Below are 23,419 nucleotides of genomic sequence, written 5' to 3'. Positions count from 1 at the left end.
CCCAACAGTCCTACAGGGGGAGCTGGGCCTACTGGCACTACAGAACCAGCCTTGACTACCAGTTCACGCAGCCCACATAGGAAGCTCCTAAACTGGAGGCACCCTGGAGTTGGCTAACTCGACCGCACCAACGACGGGGCAAGCATAGGCGTCTCAGTGAAGTTGACACAACCCGGAAACAGCTGACAGTGCTGAAACCAGGCTTGGCACGAGGGAGTACCTGTGACAAGAACACTGCCGAGAACCAGCTGGCGGTGCTGGAACCCGGATGCGTTGCCCCAGTGTGCAAGAGCCAATGGCACGACCGAGGACTAGCTGACGGTGCTGGAACCCGGTTACTAAGCTGTAGGTGCCCGCGCTTAAAAGCACTACCAAGGACCGCCTGGCGTTGGCGGAACTCGGATACCCAGGAGGAGGCACCTAAGCCAAAGGCTCGGCCCGGAACCAGCTGACGGTGCTGGAACCAGGTGGTGGACCCGAAGGCCCACAGGAGAGGAGAGAACAGCTAGGCCGCGAGGCAGCCGCAGTTACCGAACCCCAACAGTCCTACAGGGGGAGCTGGGCCTACTGGCACTACAGAACCAGCCTTGACTACCAGTTCACGCAGCCCACATAGGAAGCTCCTAAACTGGAGGCACCCTGGAGTTGGCTAACTCGACCGCACCACGACGGGGCAAGCATAGGCGTCTCAGTGAAGTTGACACAACCCGGAAACAGCTGACGGTGCTGAAACCAGGCTTGGCACGAGGGAGTACCTGTGACAAGAACACTGCCGAGAACCAGCTGGCGGTGCTGGAACCCGGATGCGTTGCCCCAGTGTGCAAGAGCCAATGGCACGACCGAGGACCAGCTGACGGTGCTGGAACCCGGTTACTAAGCTGTAGGTGCCCGCGCTTAAAAGCACTACCAAGGACCGCCTGGCGTTGGCGGAACTCGGATACCCAGGAGGAGGCACCTAAGCCAAAGGCTCGGCCCGGAACCAGCTGACGGTGCTGGAACCAGGTGGTGGACCCGAAGGCCCACAGGAGAGGAGAGAACAGCTAGGCCGCGAGGCAGCCGCAGTTACCGAACCCCAACAGTCCTACAGGGGGAGCTGGGCCTACTGGCACTACAGAACCAGCCTTGACTACCAGTTCACGCAGCCCACATAGGAAGCTCCTAAACTGGAGGCACCCTGGAGTTGGCTAACTCGACCGCACCACGACGGGCAAGCATAGGCGTCTCAGTGAAGTTGACACAACCCGGAAACAGCTGACGGTGCTGAAACCAGGCTTGGCACGAGGGAGTACCTGTGACAAGAACACTGCCGAGAACCAGCTGGCGGTGCTGGAACCCGGATGCGTTGCCCCAGTGTGCAAGAGCCAATGGCACGACCGAGGACCAGCTGACGGTGCTGGAACCCGGTTACTAAGCTGTAGGTGCCCGCGCTTAAAAGCACTACCAAGGACCGCCTGGCGTTGGCGGAACTCGGATACCCAGGAGGAGGCACCTAAGCCAAAGGCTCGGCCCGGAACCAGCTGACGGTGCTGGAACCAGGTGGTGGACCCGAAGGCCCACAGGAGAGGAGAGAACAGCTAGGCCGCGAGGCAGCCGCAGTTACCGAACCCCAACAGTCCTACAGGGGGAGCTGGGCCTACTGGCACTACAGAACCAGCCTTGACTACCAGTTCACGCAGCCCACATAGGAAGCTCCTAAACTGGAGGCACCCTGGAGTTGGCTAACTCGACCGCACCACGACGGGGCAAGCATAGGCGTCTCAGTGAAGTTGACACAACCCGGAAACAGCTGACGGTGCTGAAACCAGGCTTGGCACGAGGGAGTACCTGTGACAAGAACACTGCCGAGAACCAGCTGGCGGTGCTGGAACCCGGATGCGTTGCCCCAGTGTGCAAGAGCCAATGGCACGACCGAGGACTAGCTGACGGTGCTGGAACCCGGTTACTAAGCTGTAGGTGCCCGCGCTTAAAAGCACTACCAAGGACCGCCTGGCGTTGGCGGAACTCGGATACCCAGGAGGAGGCACCTAAGCCAAAGGCTCGGCCCGGAACCAGCTGACGGTGCTGGAACCAGGTGGTGGACCCCAAGGCCCACAGGAGAGGAGAGAACAGCTAGGCCGCGAGGCAGCCGCAGTTACCGAACCCCAACAGTCCTACAGGGGGAGCTGGGCCTACTGGCACTACAGAACCAGCCTTGACTACCAGTTCACGCAGCCCACATAGGAAGCTCCTAAACTGGAGGCACCCTGGAGTTGGCTAACTCGACCGCACCACGACGGGGCAAGCATAGGCGTCTCAGTGAAGTTGACACAACCCGGAAACAGCTGACGGTGCTGAAACCAGGCTTGGCACGAGGGAGTACCTGTGACAAGAACACTGCCGAGAACCAGCTGGCGGTGCTGGAACCCGGATGCGTTGCCCCAGTGTGCAAGAGCCAATGGCACGACCGAGGACCAGCTGACGGTGCTGGAACCCGGTTACTAAGCTGTAGGTGCCCGCGCTTAAAAGCACTACCAAGGACCGCCTGGCGTTGGCGGAACTCGGATACCCAGGAGGAGGCACCTAAGCCAAAGGCTCGGCCCGGAACCAGCTGACGGTGCTGGAACCAGGTGGTGGACCCGAAGGCCCACAGGAGAGGAGAGAACAGCTAGGCCGCGAGGCAGCCGCAGTTACCGAACCCCAACAGTCCTACAGGGGGAGCTGGGCCTACTGGCACTACAGAACCAGCCTTGACTACCAGTTCACGCAGCCCACATAGGAAGCTCCTAAACTGGAGGCACCCTGGAGTTGGCTAACTCGACCGCACCACGACGGGGCAAGCATAGGCGTCTCAGTGAAGTTGACACAACCCGGAAACAGCTGACGGTGCTGAAACCAGGCTTGGCACGAGGGAGTACCTGTGACAAGAACACTGCCGAGAACCAGCTGGCGGTGCTGGAACCCGGATGCGTTGCCCCAGTGTGCAAGAGCCAATGGCACGACCGAGGACTAGCTGACGGTGCTGGAACCCGGTTACTAAGCTGTAGGTGCCCGCGCTTAAAAGCACTACCAAGGACCGCCTGGCGTTGGCGGAACTCGGATACCCAGGAGGAGGCACCTAAGCCAAAGGCTCGGCCCGGAACCAGCTGACGGTGCTGGAACCAGGTGGTGGACCCGAAGGCCCACAGGAGAGGAGAGAACAGCTAGGCCGCGAGGCAGCCGCAGTTACCGAACCACAACAGTCCTACAGGGGGAGCTGGGCCTACTGGCACTTCAGAACCAGCCTTGACTACCAGTTCACGCAGCCCACATAGGAAGCTCCTAAACTGGAGGCACCCTGGAGTTGGCTAACCCGACCGCACCACGACGAGGCAAGCATAGGTGTCTCAGTGAGCTTGACACAACCCGGAAACAGCTGACGGTGCTGAAACCAGGCTTGGCACGAGGGAGTACCTGTGACAAGAACACTGCCGAGAACCAGCTGGCGGTGCTGGAACCCAGATGCGTTGCCTTGCCTATTAAAGATTGTCTTCCTAGAGCCCCAACTAGCGGTGTTGGAGCAAAGGGTAAGCAGGGGGAGATGAGTGTAGGCCGAAGCCTGCACTGGAGGCAGCTTTGTGTCTGCGTTGCGTTTGCAGGACACTTTGCCGGCTACACACTGGGGGAACAGCTGGCGTTGCTGAACCCCACTAACACAATGGCGTGTGTTTTTCTCTGTGCAGCTAGCACTTGCGGGCAAAAACTAGCGATGTTAGAGCCCGTGTTGAAGCAGGAGGAGGAGGAGAGGAGCAGAGTGTAGGCCGAAGCCTAGTTGAACCAATTTCAAAGGAAACCTTTAACCCCCCCCTCAGGTGTTACAAAGTACAAGAGACACACCTTGTGCAGTATTAATGCTGCACAAGTGAAAGGTTGCTCTATTAATTTGTCTACTTGCACACGCTGAATGAAAGACATACACAATTTACCCCATTCTACAGTCAAACTGTAGTGGATGCGTGACTTGGTTTTTTGATGAGACGCAGCACAGGTGTCCAAAATAACGCCTTGGTGCTTGGCGCAGCTTCCTGAGCGTTGTTATTTGCTGTACAGGAGTCTGCGCTCTTGTGTTATCCCTTGGCAATGCCCTGTTAGCGCTGCCCATCTTATGACATCATTTCATGTTGGCCGGTGCGGTTAACGATGGCCATAAATCCCAGACCCACAGTGTCTTTTCATAAAGCCACACTGCGGTGCTGGGATTCGTGGCCTTGAGCAGTAAATATTTTGGCCGCTCACACACGTCCTTACACCTGCTTCAGACTGGGCGGCCTCTGCTGATCCCTTCTCGCATGCCGCGGCCATGAGGCTGCACAGTCTGAAGAAGGCGGAAGGAGATGAGTTAAGACAGGCGAAGATATGCACTGCTCGTGCCCATCAATCACACCCTCGCAGTCAAAATAATTAAGACAACGAGGAGCATTTTATTCAGGCAGGGCGGACGAACAGGCGCAAGTAGCCAACCAATGATGTCAGAAGACGGGAAGCGCTACCAAGGGGGGTGCTGCGTATCATTAGAAAGGAAAGTCACACCTCAGGGACAGTGGAATGGTCTCAAAGAGACACATTTTGTACGTGTTGAGTTCCACGTGGGCAAGGAGAAAACATCAGCCACCTTGTACAAATGCAGCAGTACTGCTGTACAAGGTGGCTGTTATACATATAAACACCTGGGGGTGGGGGCCAGGCTCCCTTCAATTTCAGTTCATGTGCCTGCGTGGCGTTTGCAGGTCACGTTGCAAGCTGCACAGCAGGGGAACAGCTGGCGGTGCTGAACCCCACTAACACATTGGTTGGTGTTTTTCTCTGTGCAGCTAGCATGTCCGGGCAGAAACTGGCGTTGTTTGAGCCCAGGGTCAGCAGGAGGAGGAGAGGAGCAAAATGTAGGCCGAAGCCTGCACTGGTGGCAGCTTTTGTTCTCTTGTGCCAGCGTGGCTTGTGCTGGACACGTTGCCGACTACACAGCAGGGGAACAGCTGGCGTTGCTGAACCCCACTAACACATTGGCTGGTGTTTTTCTCTGTGCAGCTAGCATTTCCGGGCAAAAACTAGCGGTGTTTGAGCCCAGGGTCAGCAGGAGGAGGAGAGGAGCAAAGTGTAGGCCGAAGCCTGCACTGGTGGCAGCTTTTGTTCTGTTGTGCCAGCGTGGCTTGTGCTGGACACGTTGCCGACTACACAGCAGGGGAACAGCTGGCGGTGCTGAACCCCACTAACACATTGGCTGGTGTTTTTCTCTGTGCAGCTAGCATTTCCGGGCAAAAACTAGCGGTGTTTGAGCCCAGGGTCAGCAGGAGGAGTAGAGGAGCAGAGTGTTGGCCAAAGCCTAGTTGAACCAATTTCAAAGGTTACCTTTAACCCCCCCCTCAGGTGTTGCAAGGTACAAGAGCCACACCTTGAACAGCATTATTGATGCACAAGTCAAAGGTTGCTCTATTTAATTTTGCTCCTTGCACACGCTGAATTAAACACGTACACTATTTAGCCCATTATACTGTCAAACAGTAGTGGAGGCGTGACTACTAGTCTTTTTAAGGAGACGCAGCACAGGTGTACAAATTTACACCTAGGTGCTGTGCGCTGATTCCTTACCGTTGTTATTTGCAGTACAGGAAACTGCGCTCTTGTGTTATCCCTTGGCAATACCCTGTTAGTGCAGGCCGTCTCATGACCTCATTTCATGTTGGCCGGTGCGGTTAACGATGGCCATAAATCCCAGACCCACAGTGGCTTTTCCTAAAGTCACACTGCGGTGCTGGGATTCGTGGCCTTGTGCAGTAAATATGTTCGCCGCTCACACATGTCCTTACACCTGCTTCAGACTGGGCGGCCTCAGCTGATCCCTTATCGCATGCCGCGGCCATGAGGCCGCACAGTCAGAAGAAGGCGGAAGGAGGGGAGTGAAAACAGGGGAACATATGCACTGCTCGTGCCCATCAATCACACCCTCGCAGTCAAAATATATGAGACAACGGGGGGCGTTGTGTCGGGCAGGGGGGACGCACAGGCACAGCCAGCCAACCAATGATGTCAGGAGACGGGCAGCGCTAACAATGGGGGTGCTGCGTGTCATTAAAAAGGAAAGTCACACCTCAGGGACATTGTAATGGTCTGTAATGAGACACATTTTGTACTTGTTGAGTTCCACGTGTGCAAGGAGAAAAAGTCAGCCACCTTGTACAAATGCAGCAGTACTGCTGTACAAGGTGGCTGTTATACATAGAAACACCTGGGGGGGTGGGGGGCAGGCTCCCTTCAATTTCAGTTCATGTTCCTGCGTGGCGTTTGCAGGAAACATTGCAAGCTACACAGCAGGGGAACAGCTGGCGGTGCTGAACCCCACTAACACATTGGCTGGTGTTTTTCTCTGTGCAGCTAGCATGTCCGGGCAGAAACTGGCGTTGTTTTAGCCCAGGGTCAGCAGGAGGAGGAGAGGAGCAAAGTGTAGGCCGAAGCCTGCACTGGTGGCAGCTTTTGGTCAGTTGTGCCAGCGTGGCTTGTGCTGGACACGATGCCGACTACACAGCAGAGGAACAGCTGGCGGTGCTGAACCCCACTAACACATTGGCTGGTGTTTTTCTCTGTGCAGCTAGCATGTCCGGGCAGAAACTGGCGTTGTTTTAGCCCAGGGTCAGCAGGAGGAGGAGAGGAGCAAAGTGTAGGCCGAAGCCTGCACTGGTGGCAGCTTTTGGTCGGTTGTGCCAGCGTGGCTTGTGCTGGACACGATGCCGGCTACACAGCGGGGGAACAGCTGGCGGTGCTGAACACCACTAACACATTGGCTGGTGTTTTTCTCTGTGCAGCTAGCATTTCCGGGCAGAAACTGGCGTTGTTTGAGCCCAGGGTCAGCAGGAGGAGGAGAGGAGCAAAGTGTAGGCCGAAGCCTGCACTGGTGGCAGCTTTTGTTCTCTTGTGCCAGCGTGGCTTGTGCTGGACACGTTGCCGACTACACAGCAGGGGAACAGCTGGCGGTGCTGAACCCCACTAACACATTGGCTGGTGTTTTTCTCTGTGCAGCTAGCATTTCCGGGCAAAAACTAGCGGTGTTTGAGCCCAGGGTCAGCAGGAGGAGTAGAGGAGCAGAGTGTTGGCCAAAGCCTAGTTGAACCAATTTCAAAGGTTACCTTTAACCCCCCCCTCAGGTGTTGCAAGGTACAAGAGCCACACCTTGAACAGCATTATTGATGCACAAGTCAAAGGTTGCTCTATTTAATTTTGCTCCTTGCACACGCTGAATTAAACACGTACACTATTTAGCCCATTATACTGTCAAACAGTAGTGGAGGCGTGACTACTAGTCTTTTTAAGGAGACGCAGCACAGGTGTACAAATTTACACCTAGGTGCTGTGCGCTGATTCCTTACCGTTGTTATTTGCAGTACAGGAAACTGCGCTCTTGTGTTATCCCTTGGCAATACCCTGTTAGTGCAGGCCGTCTCATGACCTCATTTCATGTTGGCCGGTGCGGTTAACGATGGCCATAAATCCCAGACCCACAGTGGCTTTTCCTAAAGTCACACTGCGGTGCTGGGATTCGTGGCCTTGTGCAGTAAATATGTTCGCCGCTCACACATGTCCTTACACCTGCTTCAGACTGGGCGGCCTCAGCTGATCCCTTATCGCATGCCGCGGCCATGAGGCCGCACAGTCAGAAGAAGGCGGAAGGAGGGGAGTGAAAACAGGGGAACATATGCACTGCTCGTGCCCATCAATCACACCCTCGCAGTCAAAATATATGAGACAACGGGGGGCGTTGTGTCGGGCAGGGGGGACGCACAGGCACAGCCAGCCAACCAATGATGTCAGGAGACGGGCAGCGCTAACAATGGGGGTGCTGCGTGTCATTAAAAAGGAAAGTCACACCTCAGGGACATTGTAATGGTCTGTAATGAGACACATTTTGTACTTGTTGAGTTCCACGTGTGCAAGGAGAAAAAGTCAGCCACCTTGTACAAATGCAGCAGTACTGCTGTACAAGGTGGCTGTTATACATAGAAACACCTGGGGGGGTGGGGGGCAGGCTCCCTTCAATTTCAGTTCATGTTCCTGCGTGGCGTTTGCAGGAAACGTTGCAAGCTACACAGCAGGGGAACAGCTGGCGGTGCTGAACCCCACTAACACATTGGCTGGTGTTTTTCTCTGTGCAGCTAGCATGTCCGGGCAGAAACTGGCGTTGTTTTAGCCCAGGGTCAGCAGGAGGAGGAGAGGAGCAAAGTGTAGGCCGAAGCCTGCACTGGTGGCAGCTTTTGGTCAGTTGTGCCAGCGTGGCTTGTGCTGGACACGATGCCGACTACACAGCAGAGGAACAGCTGGCGGTGCTGAACCCCACTAACACATTGGCTGGTGTTTTTCTCTGTGCAGCTAGCATGTCCGGGCAGAAACTGGCGTTGTTTTAGCCCAGGGTCAGCAGGAGGAGGAGAGGAGCAAAGTGTAGGCCGAAGCCTGCACTGGTGGCAGCTTTTGGTCGGTTGTGCCAGCGTGGCTTGTGCTGGACACGATGCCGGCTACACAGCGGGGGAACAGCTGGCGGTGCTGAACACCACTAACACATTGGCTGGTGTTTTTCTCTGTGCAGCTAGCATTTCCGGGCAAAAACTAGCGTTGTTAGAGCCCAGGGTCAGCTGGAGGAGGAGAGGAGCAGAGTGTAGGCCGAAGCCTAGTTGAACCAATTTCAAAGGTTACCTTTAACCCCCCCTCAGGTGTTACAAAGTACAAGAGCCACTCCTTCTGCAGCATTAATGCTGCACAAGTAAAAGGTTGCTCTATTAATTTTTCTACTTGCACAAGCTGAATGCAACACGTAGACTATTTAGCCCATTATACTGTTAATCAGTAGTGGAGGCGTGACTTGTCTTTTTAAAGAAAAGCAGCACAGGTGTCGAAAACAACACCTTTTTGCATGGGCGCAGCTTCCTGAGCGTTGTTAGTTGCTGTACAGGAGTCTGCGCTCTTGTGATCCTTTGGCCATGCGCTGTGAGCGCTTCCTGTCTTATGACCTCATTTCATGTTGGCCGTTGCGGTTAGCGATGGACATGAATCCCAGACCCACAGTGTGTTTTTAAAAAATCACACTGCGGTGCTGGGATTCGTGCCCCGGTGCACTAAATATGTTTGCCGCTCACACATGTCCTTACACCTGCTTCAGACTGGGCGGCCTCATCTGATCCCTTATCGCCTGCCGCGGCCATGAGGACACCCAGTCTGAAGAAGGCGGAAGGAGATGAGTGAACACAGGCAAACATATGCACTGCACATGCCCATCAATCACACCCTCGCTGTCCAAAAAAATAAGACACCGAGGGCCGTTGTTTCGAGCAGGGGAGATGCACAGGCGCAGCCAGCTAACCAATGATGTCAAAAGACGGGCAGCGCTAACAAGGGTGGTGCTGCGTGTCATTACAAAGGAAAGTCACACCTCAGGGACATTGTAATGGTCTCTAATGAGACACATTTTGTACGTGTTGAGTTCCACGTGGGCAAGGAGAAAAAGTCAGCCACCTTGTACAAATGCAGCAGTACTGCTGTACAAGGTGGCTGATATACATAGAAACACCTGTGGGTGGGGGGCAGGCTCCCTTCAATTTCAGTTCATGTGCCTGCGTGGCGTTTGCAGGTCACGTTGCAAGCTACACAGCAGGGGAACAGCTGGCGTTGCTGAACCCCACTGACACATTGACTGGTGTTTTTCTCTGTGCAGATTGCATGTCCGGGCAAAAACTAGCGGTGTTAGAGCCCAGGGTCAGCAGGAGGAGGAGGAGAGGAGCAAAGTGTAGGCCGAAGCCTGCACTGGTGGCAGCTTTTGGTCGGTTGTGCCAGCGTGGCTTGTGCTGGACACGATGCCGGCTACACAGCGGGGGAACAGCTGGCGGTGCTGAACCCCACTAACACATTGGCTGGTGTTTTTCTCTGTGCAGCTAGCATGTCCGGGCAGAAACTGGCGTTGTTTGAGCCCAGGGTCAGCAGGAGGAGGAGAGGAGCAAAGTGTAGGCCGAAGCCTGCACTGGTGGCAGCTTTTGTTCTGTTGTGCCAGCGTGGCTTGTGCTGGACACGTTGCCGACTACACAGCAGGGGAACAGCTGGCGGTGCTGAACCCCACTAACACATTGGCTGGTGTTTTTCTCTGTGCAGCTAGCATTTCCGGGCAAAAACTAGCGGTGTTTGAGCCCAGGGTCAGCAGGAGGAGTAGAGGAGCAGAGTGTAGGCCGAAGCCTAGTTGAACCAATTTCAAAGGTTACCTTTAACCCCCCCTCAGGTGTTGCAAGGTACAAGAGCCACACCTTGTGCAGCATTAATGCTGCACAAGTAAAAGGTTGCTCTATTAATTTTTCTACTTGCACAAGCTGAATGCAACACGTAGACTATTTAGCCCATTATACTGTTAATCAGTAGTGGAGGCGTGACTTGTCTTTTTAAAGAAAAGCAGCACAGGTGTCGAAAACAACACCTTTTTGCATGGGCGCAGCTTCCTGAGCGTTGTTAGTTGCTGTACAGGAGTCTGCGCTCTTGTGATCCTTTGGCCATGCGCTGTGAGCGCTTCCTGTCTTATGACCTCATTTCATGTTGGCCGTTGCGGTTAGCGATGGACATGAATCCCAGACCCACAGTGTGTTTTTAAAAAATCACACTGCGGTGCTGGGATTCGTGCCCCGGTGCACTAAATATGTTTGCCGCTCACACATGTCCTTACACCTGCTTCAGACTGGGCGGCCTCATCTGATCCCTTATCGCCTGCTGCGGCCATGAGGACACCCAGTCTGAAGAAGGCGGAAGGAGATGAGTGAACACAGGCAAACATATGCACTGCACATGCCCATCAATCACACCCTCGCTGTCCAAAAAAATAAGACACCGAGGGCCGTTGTTTCGAGCAGGGGAGATGCACAGGCGCAGCCAGCTAACCAATGATGTCAAAAGACGGGCAGCGCTAACAAGGGTGGTGCTGCGTGTCATTACAAAGGAAAGTCACACCTCAGGGACATTGTAATGGTCTCTAATGAGACACATTTTGTACGTGTTGAGTTCCACGTGGGCAAGGAGAAAAAGTCAGCCACCTTGTACAAATGCAGCAGTACTGCTGTACAAGGTGGCTGATATACATAGAAACACCTGTGGGTGGGGGGCAGGCTCCCTTCAATTTCAGTTCATGTGCCTGCGTGGCGTTTGCAGGTCACGTTGCAAGCTACACAGCAGGGGAACAGCTGGCGTTGCTGAACCCCACTGACACATTGACTGGTGTTTTTCTCTGTGCAGATTGCATGTCCGGGCAAAAACTAGCGGTGTTAGAGCCCAGGGTCAGCAGGAGGAGGAGGAGAGGAGCAAAGTGTAGGCCGAAGCCTGCACTGGTGGCAGCTTTTGGTCGGTTGTGCCAGCGTGGCTTGTGCTGGACACGATGCCGGCTACACAGCGGGGGAACAGCTGGCGGTGCTGAACCCCACTAACACATTGGCTGGTGTTTTTCTCTGTGCAGCTAGCATGTCCGGGCAGAAACTGGCGTTGTTTGAGCCCAGGGTCAGCAGGAGGAGGAGAGGAGCAAAGTGTAGGCCGAAGCCTGCACTGGTGGCAGCTTTTGTTCTGTTGTGCCAGCGTGGCTTGTGCTGGACACGTTGCCGACTACACAGCAGGGGAACAGCTGGCGGTGCTGAACCCCACTAACACATTGGCTGGTGTTTTTCTCTGTGCAGCTAGCATTTCCGGGCAAAAACTAGCGGTGTTTGAGCCCAGGGTCAGCAGGAGGAGTAGAGGAGCAGAGTGTAGGCCGAAGCCTAGTTGAACCAATTTCAAAGGTTACCTTTAACCCCCCCCTCAGGTGTTGCAAGGTACAAGAGCCACACCTTGTGCAGCATTAATGCTGCACAAGTAAAAGGTTGCTCTATTTGTTTTGCTCCTTGCACACGCTGACTAAAACACGTACACTATTTAGCCCATTATACTGTCAAACAGTTGTGGAGGCGTGACTTGTCTTTTTAACGAGACGCAGCACAGGTGTCAAAATTTGCACCTAGGTACTGGGCGCAGATTCCTGAGCGTTGTTATTTGCTGTACAGGAGTCTGCGCTATTGTGATCCCTTGGCCATGCGCTGTGAGCGCTTCCTGTCTTCTGACCTCATTTCATGTCGGCCGTTGCGGTTAGCGATGGACATGAATCCCAGACCCACAGTGTGTTTTCAAAAAAGCACACTGCGTGGCTGGGATTCGTGGCCTTGTGCAGTAAATAGGTTTGCCGCTTACACATGTCCTTACACCTGCTCCAGACTGGGCGGCCTCAGCTGATCCCTTATCGCCTACCACGGCCAGGAGGCCGCACAGTCTGAAGAAGGCGGAAGGAGATGAGTTAAGACAGGCGAACATATGCACTGCTCGTGCCCATAAACCACACCCTCGCTGACAAAATAAATATGACAACGAGGGGCGTTGTTTCTAGCAGGGCGGATGCACAGGCGCAGCCAGCTAACCATGATGACAAAAGACGGGAAACGCTACCAAGGGGGGTGCTGCGTATCATTACAAAGGAAAGTCACACCTCAGGGACAGTGGAATGGTCTCAATGAGACACATTTTGTACGTGTTGAGTTCCACGTGGGCAAGGAGAAAAAGTCAGCCACCTTGTACAAATGCAGCAGTACTGCTGTACTAGGTGGCTGTTATACATAGAAACACCTGGGGGGGTGGGGCCAGGTTCCCTTTTAATTTCAGTTCCTGTGCCTGCATGGCGTTTGCAGGTCACGTTGCCGGCTACACAGCAGGGGAACAGCTGGCGTTGCTGAACCCCACTAACACATTGGCTGGTGTTTTTCTCTGTGCAGCTAGCACTTCCGGGCAAAAACTAACGGTGTTTGAGCCCAGGGTCAGCAGGAGGAGGAGAGGAGCAGAGTGTAGGCCGAAGCCTGCACTGGTGGCAGCTTTTATTCTGTTGTGCCAGCGTGGCTTGTGCTGGACACGTTGCCGACTACACAGCAGGGGAACAGCTGGCGGTGCTGAACCCCACTGACACATCACCTAGTGTTTTTTCTGTGTAGACAACACTTCCAGGTGGCAACTGACAGTGTTGAAACCCAGGGAATCAAAGAGGAGCAGAGTGTAGGCCGAAGCCTGCAGTGGAGCAAGTTGAAAGGGAACCTTTAACCCCCCCCCCCAGGCATTTGTTGCTGAAAGAGCCATCTTGTACAGCAGTAATACTGCACATGGAAAATGGTGGCTCCGAAAATTATGCTCCTTGCAAACGCTGAAGTACACACTCATATAATGTGTCCCCTCACACCGTCAAACCATCCCGGAAGTGGGACTTTCCTTTGTAATGTGACACAGCACAGCCGTCATTCCAACCCCCTTGGTGCCGGGCACCACCTCCTCAACGTTGTTTGGTTCTGTCACGGAGCCCGCACTGTAATGTTATCCCTTGGCCATGCACAGTTAGCGGTGCCCGTCTTCTGACATCATGTAGGTGTCAGGCTGGCAGTGCCTGTGCGTCCAAGCTGCCCGAGATCCAACCTTGCAGTGTCATCTAATGTAGTCCCACTGCGGGCCAGGGATCCATGGGCATGCGCAGTGCATATCATCGCCTCTCACTCACCTCCTTCCTGCTTCTTCAGACTGTGCGGCGTCACGGCCGTGGCATGCTATTAGGGATCAGCTGACGCCGCCTAGTCTGAAGAAGCGTGAAGAAGGGGAGTGAGAGGCTAGTATATGCACTGCGCATGGCCATGGATACCAGGCCCACTGTGGGATCACATTAGACGACACTGCGAGGTGTGATTTCGGGCAGCGTGGACGCACAGGCGCAGCCAGGACGACAACAAATGATGTCAGAGGACGGGCAGCGCAAACTGTGCATGGCCAAGGGATAACATAACAGCGCAGGGTCCATGACGGAATCAAACAACGCTAAGGAGGCAGCGCACGGTGCCAAGGGGGTAGCAATGACGGCTGTGCTGCGTCACATTACAAAGGAAAGTCCCACCTCCGGGACGGTTGGACGGTGTGAGGGGACACATTACATGAGTGTGTAGTTCAGCGTTTGCAAGGAGCATAATTTCAAGAGCGACCTTTCCCTTGTGCAGTATTAGTGCTGCACATGGTGGCTCTTTCAGTAACAAACGCCTAGGGGGGGGGGGACAGGTCCCCTTACATTTTAGTTGTGCCAGCGTGGCGGTCGCATGACACGTTGCCGGATACACAGCTGGGGATCAGCTGACGTTACTGAACCCCAATAACAGAGGAGCGACTGTTGACTGTGCACACAGCACTTCCAGGCACCAACTGGCGGTGTTAGAGCCCAGGGACAGCAGGAGGAGCAGATTGGAGGTATTGCCGCACACACAGCTGGGGATCAGCTGACGTTACTGAACCCCAATAACAGAGGAGCGACTGTTGACTGTGCACACAGCACTTCCAGGCACCAACTGGCGGTGTTAGAGCCCAGGGACAGCAGGAGGAGCAGAGGAACAGAGTGTAGGCCGAAGCCTGATTGGAGCAAGTTGAAAGGAAACCTTTAACCCCCCCCCCCCAAGACGTTTGTAGCTGAAAGAGTCATGTTGTGCAGCACTAAGGATGCAAAAGGAAAAGGTTGCTCTTTTAATTATGCTCCTTGCAAACACCGAAGTTAAAACTAAAAATGTGTCCCTTTATACCGTTAAACCGTTCCGGAGGTGCGAATTTCCTTCGTAATGGGACACAGCACAGCTGTCATTCCTATCCCCTTGATGCCGTGCGCTGCCTCCTCAGCGTTGTTTTAAGCTGTCACGGAGCCTGCGCTGTTCTGTTAGCCCTTGGCCATGCCCAATTAGCGCTGCCTGTCTTCTGACATAATTTGGTGTCAGGCTGTCAGTGCCTGTGCGTCCACGCTGCTCCAGATCCCACCTCGCAGTCTCATCTAACGTAATCCCACTGCGGGCCTTGGAACCATGGGCATGCACAGTGCATAACCTCGACTCTCACTCCCCTCCTTCCCTCTTCTTCAGACTGTGCGGTGTCACGGCCGTGGCATGCTAGGGATCAGCTGACGGCGCACAGTCTAAAGAAGGCGGAGGGAAATGAGCGAGAGCCCGAGGGGAAGATATGCACTGCGCATGCCCATGGATCCCAGGCCCGCAGTGTGACTCAATCAGAAGACACTGCGAGGCGGGATCTCGGGCACCGCGGCCGCACAGGCGCAGCCAGCCTGACACCAAATTATGTCAGAAGACAGGCAGCGCAAATAGGGCATGCCCAAGGGATAACAGAACAGCGCAGGCTCCGTGACAGCTTAAAACAACGCTGAGGAGGCAGCGCATGGCACCAAGGGGGTAGGAATGACGGCTGTGCTGTGTCACATTACGAAGGAAAGTCCCAGCTCCGGGACGGTATAACGGTATCAGTGAACACATTTTATAAGTGTTAAGTTCTGCGTGTGCAAAGAGCTAAAAAAAAAGAGCTACCTTTTCCTTGTGCAGCATTACTGCTGCACAAGATGGCTCTTTCAGTAACAAACGACGGGGGGGGGGGGGACAGGTTCCCTTACATTTAAGTTGTTGTGCCAGCGTGGCGGTCGCAGGACACATTGCCGGCTACACAGCTGGGGATCAGCTGACGTTACTGAAACCCAATAACACTGGGTCATATGTTTTTACTGTGCAGCCTGCACTTCTGAGCCGCAACTGGCGGTGTTGGAGCCCAGGAATAGCAGTTCAGGTGGTAGAAAGATGAACACAGCAGGAGACCTGGATGACACCCAATTACTTAATCAGGCAGAGGAGTGGCAAATTCCTGCGAGATCCAGGCCTGGTTCATTTTCAGGAAAGTAAGCCGGTCAACGTTATCGGAGGATAGTCGCATGCGACGGTCTGTTAGTACACCACCTGCGGCACTAAAGACACGTTCCGATAAGACACTAGCCGCAGGGCAAGCCAGCACCTCCAATGCATACTGGCTTAGCTCTGGCCATGTATCCAGCTTAGAGACCCAAAACTTGAACGGGGAAGAGCCGTCTGGGAGTACAGTAAGAGGGCAAGCCATGTAGTCTGTCACCATCTGACGGAACCGTTGCCTCCTGCTGACTGGAGCCGCCGGTGATGGTGTAGACATTTGGGGCGGGCACACAAAAGTGTGCCAGAGTTGTGCCATACTGGGCTTGCCTTGGGCAGAGGCACTGCTTCTGCTCCCTCTTTGGGCAGAGCCTCCCCCACTGCCTCGACGCACTGAGCTGCTTTGTAAAGCACTAGCAGCACTCCTCTCAGTTGGACAGGAGAAGATGATGGAATTCACCAGTGTGTCGTGGTACTCCCGCAATTTACGCTCCCGGGTCAACGCAGGGATGAGGTTTTGGACGTTGTCCCGGTAGCGAGGATCGAGGAGGGTGAACACCCAATAATCAGGCATGTTGAGAATGTGGTCGATGCGGCGGTCGTTTCTCAGGCACTGCAGCATGAAATCCACCATGTGCTGCAGAGTGCCAACCGGCCCAGAAACGCTGTCCCCTGCTTGAGACATGATCTCTGCCCGCTCGTCATCACCCCACCCTCGCTGTACACACTGACCACTGGACAATTGTGTCGCTCCCTCCTCTGGACGGAGCTCTTCCTCCTCCATTGACTCCTCCTCATCCTCCTCACAAATTGGCCCCTGCGTACCCCTTTGTGAGGAACCACGTGGCGCTGACTCTCCAGAAGCTGATGGAAAAGGTGACTCCTCATCCTCCACCTCTTCCACCACATCATCCCTTAACCCTTGCAAAGTTTGCTGAAGCAGGCAGATAAGGGGGACAGTCATGCTGACTAGTGCATCATCTGCACTTGCCATCCGCGTGGAATAATCAAAAGGACGCAAAACCTGGCAGACGTCCTTCATAGTGGCCCACTCTGTGGTTGTGAAGTCTGATCGGCGCTGACTGCGACTTCTTTGCGCCTGATGCAGCTGGTACTCCATAACTGCTTGCTGCTGCTCACACAACCGCTCCAACATATGTAACGTGGAATTCCACCGGGTAGGTAGGTCACATATGATGCGGTGTTCCGGAAGGCGGAATCGGCGCTGCAGAGCAGCAATGCGGGATCTGGCCAAGCTGGAACGCCGCAAGTGAGCACACTCTAGGCGGACCTTGTGCAGCAGGGCATCAAGATCCGGATAGTCCCTCAGAAAACTCTGCACAACCAAATTGAGCACATGTGCCAGACATGGGATGTGAGTGAGGTTGCCAAGGGCCAAAGCTGCCACCAGATTTCGGCCATTGTCACACACTACCATGCCTGGCTGGAGATTCGCTGGCAGTAACCACACATCGTTCTCCTGCTTTATGGCATTCCAGAGCTCCTGCGCTGTGTGGCTTCGATGCCCCAATGAAACTAGTTTCAAGACGGCCTGCTGACGTTTGGCCACGGCTGTGCTCATGTCGGTCATACGTAAACGTTCACGGGTCCATGTGGGGGTGGACTGTGACGGATCCTGCAGAGAGGAATCAGAGGAACTGGTGTAAGAGGAGGAGTCGATGCGTACAGACTGGATTCCTGCAATCCTTGGAGTGGGCAGGACACGTCCTGCTCCACTCGCACGATCTGTACCTGGCTCAACAACATTAACCCAATGGGCAGTGAGGGAAACATATCGCCCCTGTCCATGCTGACTGGTCCACGCATCGGTGGTGAGGTGGACCTTGCTACTGACGGCGTTCAGTAGCGCATGTTTTATGTTTGCCTCAACATGCCTGTGCAGGGCAGGGACAGCCTGCCTGCTGAAGTAAAAGCGGCTGGGCACCTTGTACTGTGGGACTGCCAATGCCATCAAGTCACGGAAGCTGTCAGTCTCCACCAGCCTGAACGAGAGCATTTCCAGGGACAACAGTTTGGCAATGCCTGCATTCAGAGCCTGTGCTCGGGGGTGGTTGGCCGAGAATGCCCGCCTTTTCTCCCATGCCTGTACTACCGATGGCTGTAGAGTAGACTGGGAGTGTGAGGATGACTGGGAAGGTGGTGCTGTGGGTGGAATTACACAAGGTCTCTGGGAGGAAGCCAAACCAGCTGTGCGTGAGCTGGAGGAAGAGGCAACACGAGCTGAAGAGGTGGTAGCTGCCGCTGTTGGTTGGCCTACATCTTCAGTGTGTTTCTGTAACTCCACCGCGTGCCTGGTCCGCACATGTTTCCACATATTTGTGGTATTGAGGTTGCTGACATTTTTCCCTCTTTTTACTTTATGATGACACAGCTTGCATTTGACAAAACAAATGTCATCTGCAACTGTGTCAAAAAAGGACCAGGCACTGCAAGTCTTGGGAGCGCCCTTTTTGGCTTTGGAAAGAGACAGGCTCCTAACGGGTGCCAAAGTGGAGGCTACAGGCTCCGCAGTCTTCCCCCTCCCTCTCCCTCTTTGGCCCGTAAGAGGAAGCTCTTCCTCTGAGCTGCTCCCACCACCTTCCTGTTCCTCACGCCACGATGGGTCAAGGACCTCATCATCTCCACTACCCTCTGCCACCAACTGCTCCTCCTGGGTAGTCTCAGCAGCACAGTACGCACGAGAAAGCGGCACCTGAGTTTCATCATCAGATGCGTACTGCGCTGTGGTCACCGGAGGCACTGGCCCACCTGCCTCTTCAGAGTCAGAGAGAAAAAGGTGTTGGGCATCACTGCACACTGCCTCTTCTTCCATTTCTCCAATGCTGCTTGGCTGGCCCCCTGTTTCCAAGCCAAGAGATTCAGAGAACAGAAGTAGAGACGGCTCCTGTCCTGGGCTCTCTGACTGCCTGGCCAGTTTGGCAGGTGGTGAAGAGACAGATGGCTGCTCTCCAGTGCTCTGTGCCTGAGAGGATGTGGCACTAACTGAAGTCGATGCCGAGGCGTTAGCTGCCATCCACCCGACAACGGCTTCAATTTGGTCTTCACGCAGCAGCGGTGCACGGCGCTCTCCGACAAAGCTGCGCATGAAGGACTGTTCCCTGCTGAAACTGAGTGACGACGAGTCACCGGCGCCCGCAGCAGGCACAGAATCACCACGTCCTCTCCCTGCTCCTCTCCCTGCTCCGCGCCCACGCCCACGTGCCTTACTCCCTGCCCTCTTCATCTTGGTTGACAGATAAAGATAAGCAGAAAAGTACTAAGGCCTTAGTGTGCTTATTCCTGTAATGCTCCTCCTAACAGGTGTAAGAAACACTAATGTTGTAAATTGTGGACTAAACTTTATTATTTTTCAAATGTGGCCTACACAAGTGTTAAGTTGTGTTTGGTGAACTTAACCTTTTTTTTGGTGGAGATCGGGCTACAGAGCTAGTTTAAATCACACGGAGACCGTGCAGACAGCCGTAAACGGCGCTGCAAGGCCAAAAAACCCTCCTCTAGGTTATCCTATATAGTGTTTTTCCACTATTTAGCTGGATACAAGTGGAAAGACACTAATAGGAATTTTTTTTTTCAAATTTTAAACTGGCTGCACTATTTGAAAAAAAGGAAATTGTTTTTCAAGGTATGAGGCAGTAACGCACCCTGAGCTGAATCCAACCGGCTATGGCTGCACACAGACTACAGGGCGAGCTGCGCTCACACAGAGACCGTGCAGACAGCCGTAAACGGCGCTGCAAGGCCCCAAAAAAACCCTCTAGGTTATCCTATGTAGTGTTTTTCCACAATTGAGCTGGAGACTGGTGGAAAGACACTAATAGGAATTTTTTTTTTTTCAAATTTTAAACAGGCTGCACTATTTCAAAAAAAGGAAAATTTTTCTCAAGGTATGAGCCAGTAACGAACCCTGAGCTGAATCCAACCGGCTATGGCTGCACACAGACTACAGGGCGAGCTGGGCTCACACGGAGACCGTGCAGACAGCCGTAAACGGCGCTGCAAGGCCAAAAAACCCTCCTCTAGGTTATCCTATATAGTGTTTTTCCACTATTTAGCTGGATACGAGTGGAAAGACACTAATAGGAATTTTTTTTTTCAAATTTTAAACAGGCTGCACTATTTGAAAAAAAGGAAAATTTTTCTCAAGGTATGAGCCAGTAACGAACCCTGAGCTGAATCCAACCGGCTATGGCTGCACACAGACTACAGGGCGAGCTGGGCTCACACGGAGACCGTGCAGACAGCCGTAAACGGCGCTGCAAGGCCAAAAAACCCTCCTCTAGGTTATCCTATATAGTGTTTTTCCACTATTTAGCTGGATACGAGTGGAAAGACACTAATAGGAATTTTTTTTTTCAAATTTTAAACAGGCTGCACTATTTGAAAAAAAGGAAAATTTTTCTCAAGGTATGAGCCAGTAACGAACCCTGAGCTGAATCCAACCGGCTATGGCTGCACACAGACTACAGGGCGAGCTGGGCTCACACGGAGACCGTGCAGACAGCCGTAAACGGCGCTGCAAGGCCCAAAAACCCCCCTCTAGGTTATCCTATGTAGTGTTTTTCCACAATAGAGCTGGAGACTGGTGGAAAAACACTAATAGGAAATTTGAGAAAAAATGTGCAGCAGGCTGCACTAAGAGCAAAAAAGAACAACTGTGTGAGGCAGTGTGAACCCCCCCTGAGCTGAATACAACCGGGTATATGGCTGCACACAGACTACAGAGTGAGCTGCACACACACACACACACACAGAGACCTTGCAGAACGCTGTTAAAACAGCGCTGCAAGGCAAGAGCAAGGTGAACAGTGAAGAACACACAGCGTTTTGCTAAATTAGCCTTTGGAAAGGAAAATAAAGCAATTAGCAAGCTCAACTGGCCCTCAGTTAGAACACAGCGTCCTGTCCCTAACTGAAATCACAGCAGAGTGAGCGCAAAATGGCGGCAGCGCTTTTTTATAGTGCAGAGTGACATCATTTCAGCAGCCAATCCAAGCCTTGCCAGTACTTACATGCCCACCATGCTAAACAGGATGTGCCCACACTTTCATTCATTCCTCATTGGCTGCTGCGTTCAATTTGAATTCTGGGAACTTCCGATTCCGGTATCCGATACGCGGGAAGTATCGGAATTCAGTATCGGAATTCCGATACCGCAAATATCGGCCGATACCCGATACTTGCGGTATCGGAATGCTCAACACTAATCAGCACCCTTCTTAGTCAAATCCGTCAAAGGCTTAACAACACTAGAAAAATTAGTTATAAAACGACGATAGAAATTAGCAAAGCCCAAGAACTTCTGTAGACTCTTAAGAGATGTAGGCTGCGTCCAGTCACAAATAGCCTGAACCTTGACGGGATCCATCTCAATTGTAGAAGGGGAAAAAATATACCCCAAGAAAGAAATCTTCTGGACTCCAAAGAGACACTTTGAGCCTTTTACAAACAAGGAATTGGCCCGCAGGACCTGAAACACCTTCCTGACCTGCTGAACATGAGACTCCCAGTCATCAGAAAAAACCAAAATATCATCCAAATACACAATCATAAATTTATCCAGATATTCACGGAAAATATCGTGCATAAAGGACTGGAAGACTGAAGGAGCATTAGAAAGTCCAAAAGGCATTACCAAATACTCAAAATGGCCCTCAGGCGTATTAAATGCGGTTTTCCACTCATCACCTTGCTTTATTCGTATAAGATTATACGCACCCCGAAGATCAATCTTAGTGAACCATTTAGCCCCCTTAATGCGAGCAAACAAATCAGTCAACAATGGCAAAGGATACTGATATTTTACGGTAATCTTATTCAAAAGACGATAATCTATACAAGGCCTCAAGGAACCATCTTTCTTGGCCACGAAAAAAAAACCTGCTCCCAAAGGGGACAAAGATGGACGGATATGTCCCTTTTCCAAGGACTCCTTAACATAATCCCGCATAGCAGTATGCTCTGGCACTGACAGATTGAACAAACGACCTTTAGGAAATTTACTGCCCGGAATTAAATTTATAGCACAATCGCAATCCCTGTGAGGAGGAAGCGAACTGAGCTTAGGCTCCTCAAAAACATCCCGATAGTCAGACAAAAACACAGGAATCTCAGAAGGAGTAGATGAAGCGATAGAAATCGGAGGTGCATCATCATGAACCCCCTGACAACCCCAGCTTAACACAGACACTGATTTCCAGTCAAGGATTGGATTATGAATTTGTAACCATGGCAGACCAAGTACTAGAACATCATGCAAATTATACACTACCAGGAAGCGAATCACCTCCTGATGAACGGGAGTCATACGCATGGTCACTTGTGTCCAGTACTGAGGTTTATTCATAGCCAAAGGTGTAGAGTCAATTCCCTTCAAAGGAATAGGGACTTCCAGAGGCTCCAGACTAAACCCACAGCGATTGGCAAATGACCAATCCATAAGACTCAGGGCAGCGCCTGAATCCACATAGGCATCGACGGAAATGGATGATAATGAACAAATCAGAGTCACAGACAGAATGAACTTAGACTGTAAAGTACTAATGGCAACAGACTTATCAACCTTTTTTGTGCGTTTAGAGCATGCTGATATAACATGAGCTGAATCACCACAATAAAAGCACAACCCTTTTTTCCGCCTATACTTTTGCCGTTCACTTCTGGACTGAATTCTATCACATTGCATTATCTCAGGTGACGGTTCAGACGACACCGCCAAATGATGCACAGGTTTGCGCTCCCGTAAACGCCGATCAATCTGAACAGCCATAGTCATAGACTCATTCAGACCAGCAGGCGCAGGGAACCCCACCATAACATCTTTAATGGCCTCAGAAGGGCCATCTCTAAACTTTGCAGCCAGAGCGCACTCATTCCACTGAGTAAGTACCGACCACTTCCGAAATTTTTGACAATAAATTTCTGCTTCATCTTGCCCCTGAGAGAGGGCCAACAAAGCTTTTTCAGCCTGAATCTCTTGGTTAGGTTCCTCATAGAGCAAACCCAATGCCAGAAAAAACGCATCTGCATTAAGCAACGCAGGGTCCCCTGGTGCCAATGCAAATGCCCAATCCTGAGGGTCACCCCGCAGGAAAGATATAATTATCTTGACTTGCTGAGCAGGGTCTCCAGAGGAGCGAGATTTCAAAGAAAGAAACAACTTGCAATTGTTCCTAAAATTCAGAAAACGAGATCTATCTCCAGAAAAAAACTCTGGGACAGGAATTCTAGGTTCAGACATAGGAGCATGTACAACAAAATCCTGTATATTTTGAACCTTAGTGGCAAGATTATTCAGGCTGGAAGCCAAACTCTGGACGTCCATGATAAACAGCTGAGATCAGAGCCATTCAAAGATTAAGAGGAGGAGGAAGTAGCCAGGCTGCAATAAGGCTAGGCAGCAAACTCTGAGTGGAAAAAAAAAAAAAAAAAAAAAAAAAAAACTTCCTCAGACTACTTATCCTCCTACTTCAGCCAATACAATTAACACCTTGTGGGCCGGTTATACTGTCATGATCCCAATGGCAGGGGATCACAAAAAGGACAAGCACAGATAAAAACAAGCTCTAGGGCGATGGAACCTGAGCTGACCGCGACCCTGAAGCTAACACACA

This window comes from Ranitomeya imitator, chromosome 6 (assembly GCF_032444005.1).
Source record: "Ranitomeya imitator isolate aRanImi1 chromosome 6, aRanImi1.pri, whole genome shotgun sequence".
NCBI classification, from domain to species: domain Eukaryota; kingdom Metazoa; phylum Chordata; class Amphibia; order Anura; family Dendrobatidae; genus Ranitomeya; species Ranitomeya imitator.
This window is presented reverse-complemented; position numbering follows the sequence as displayed.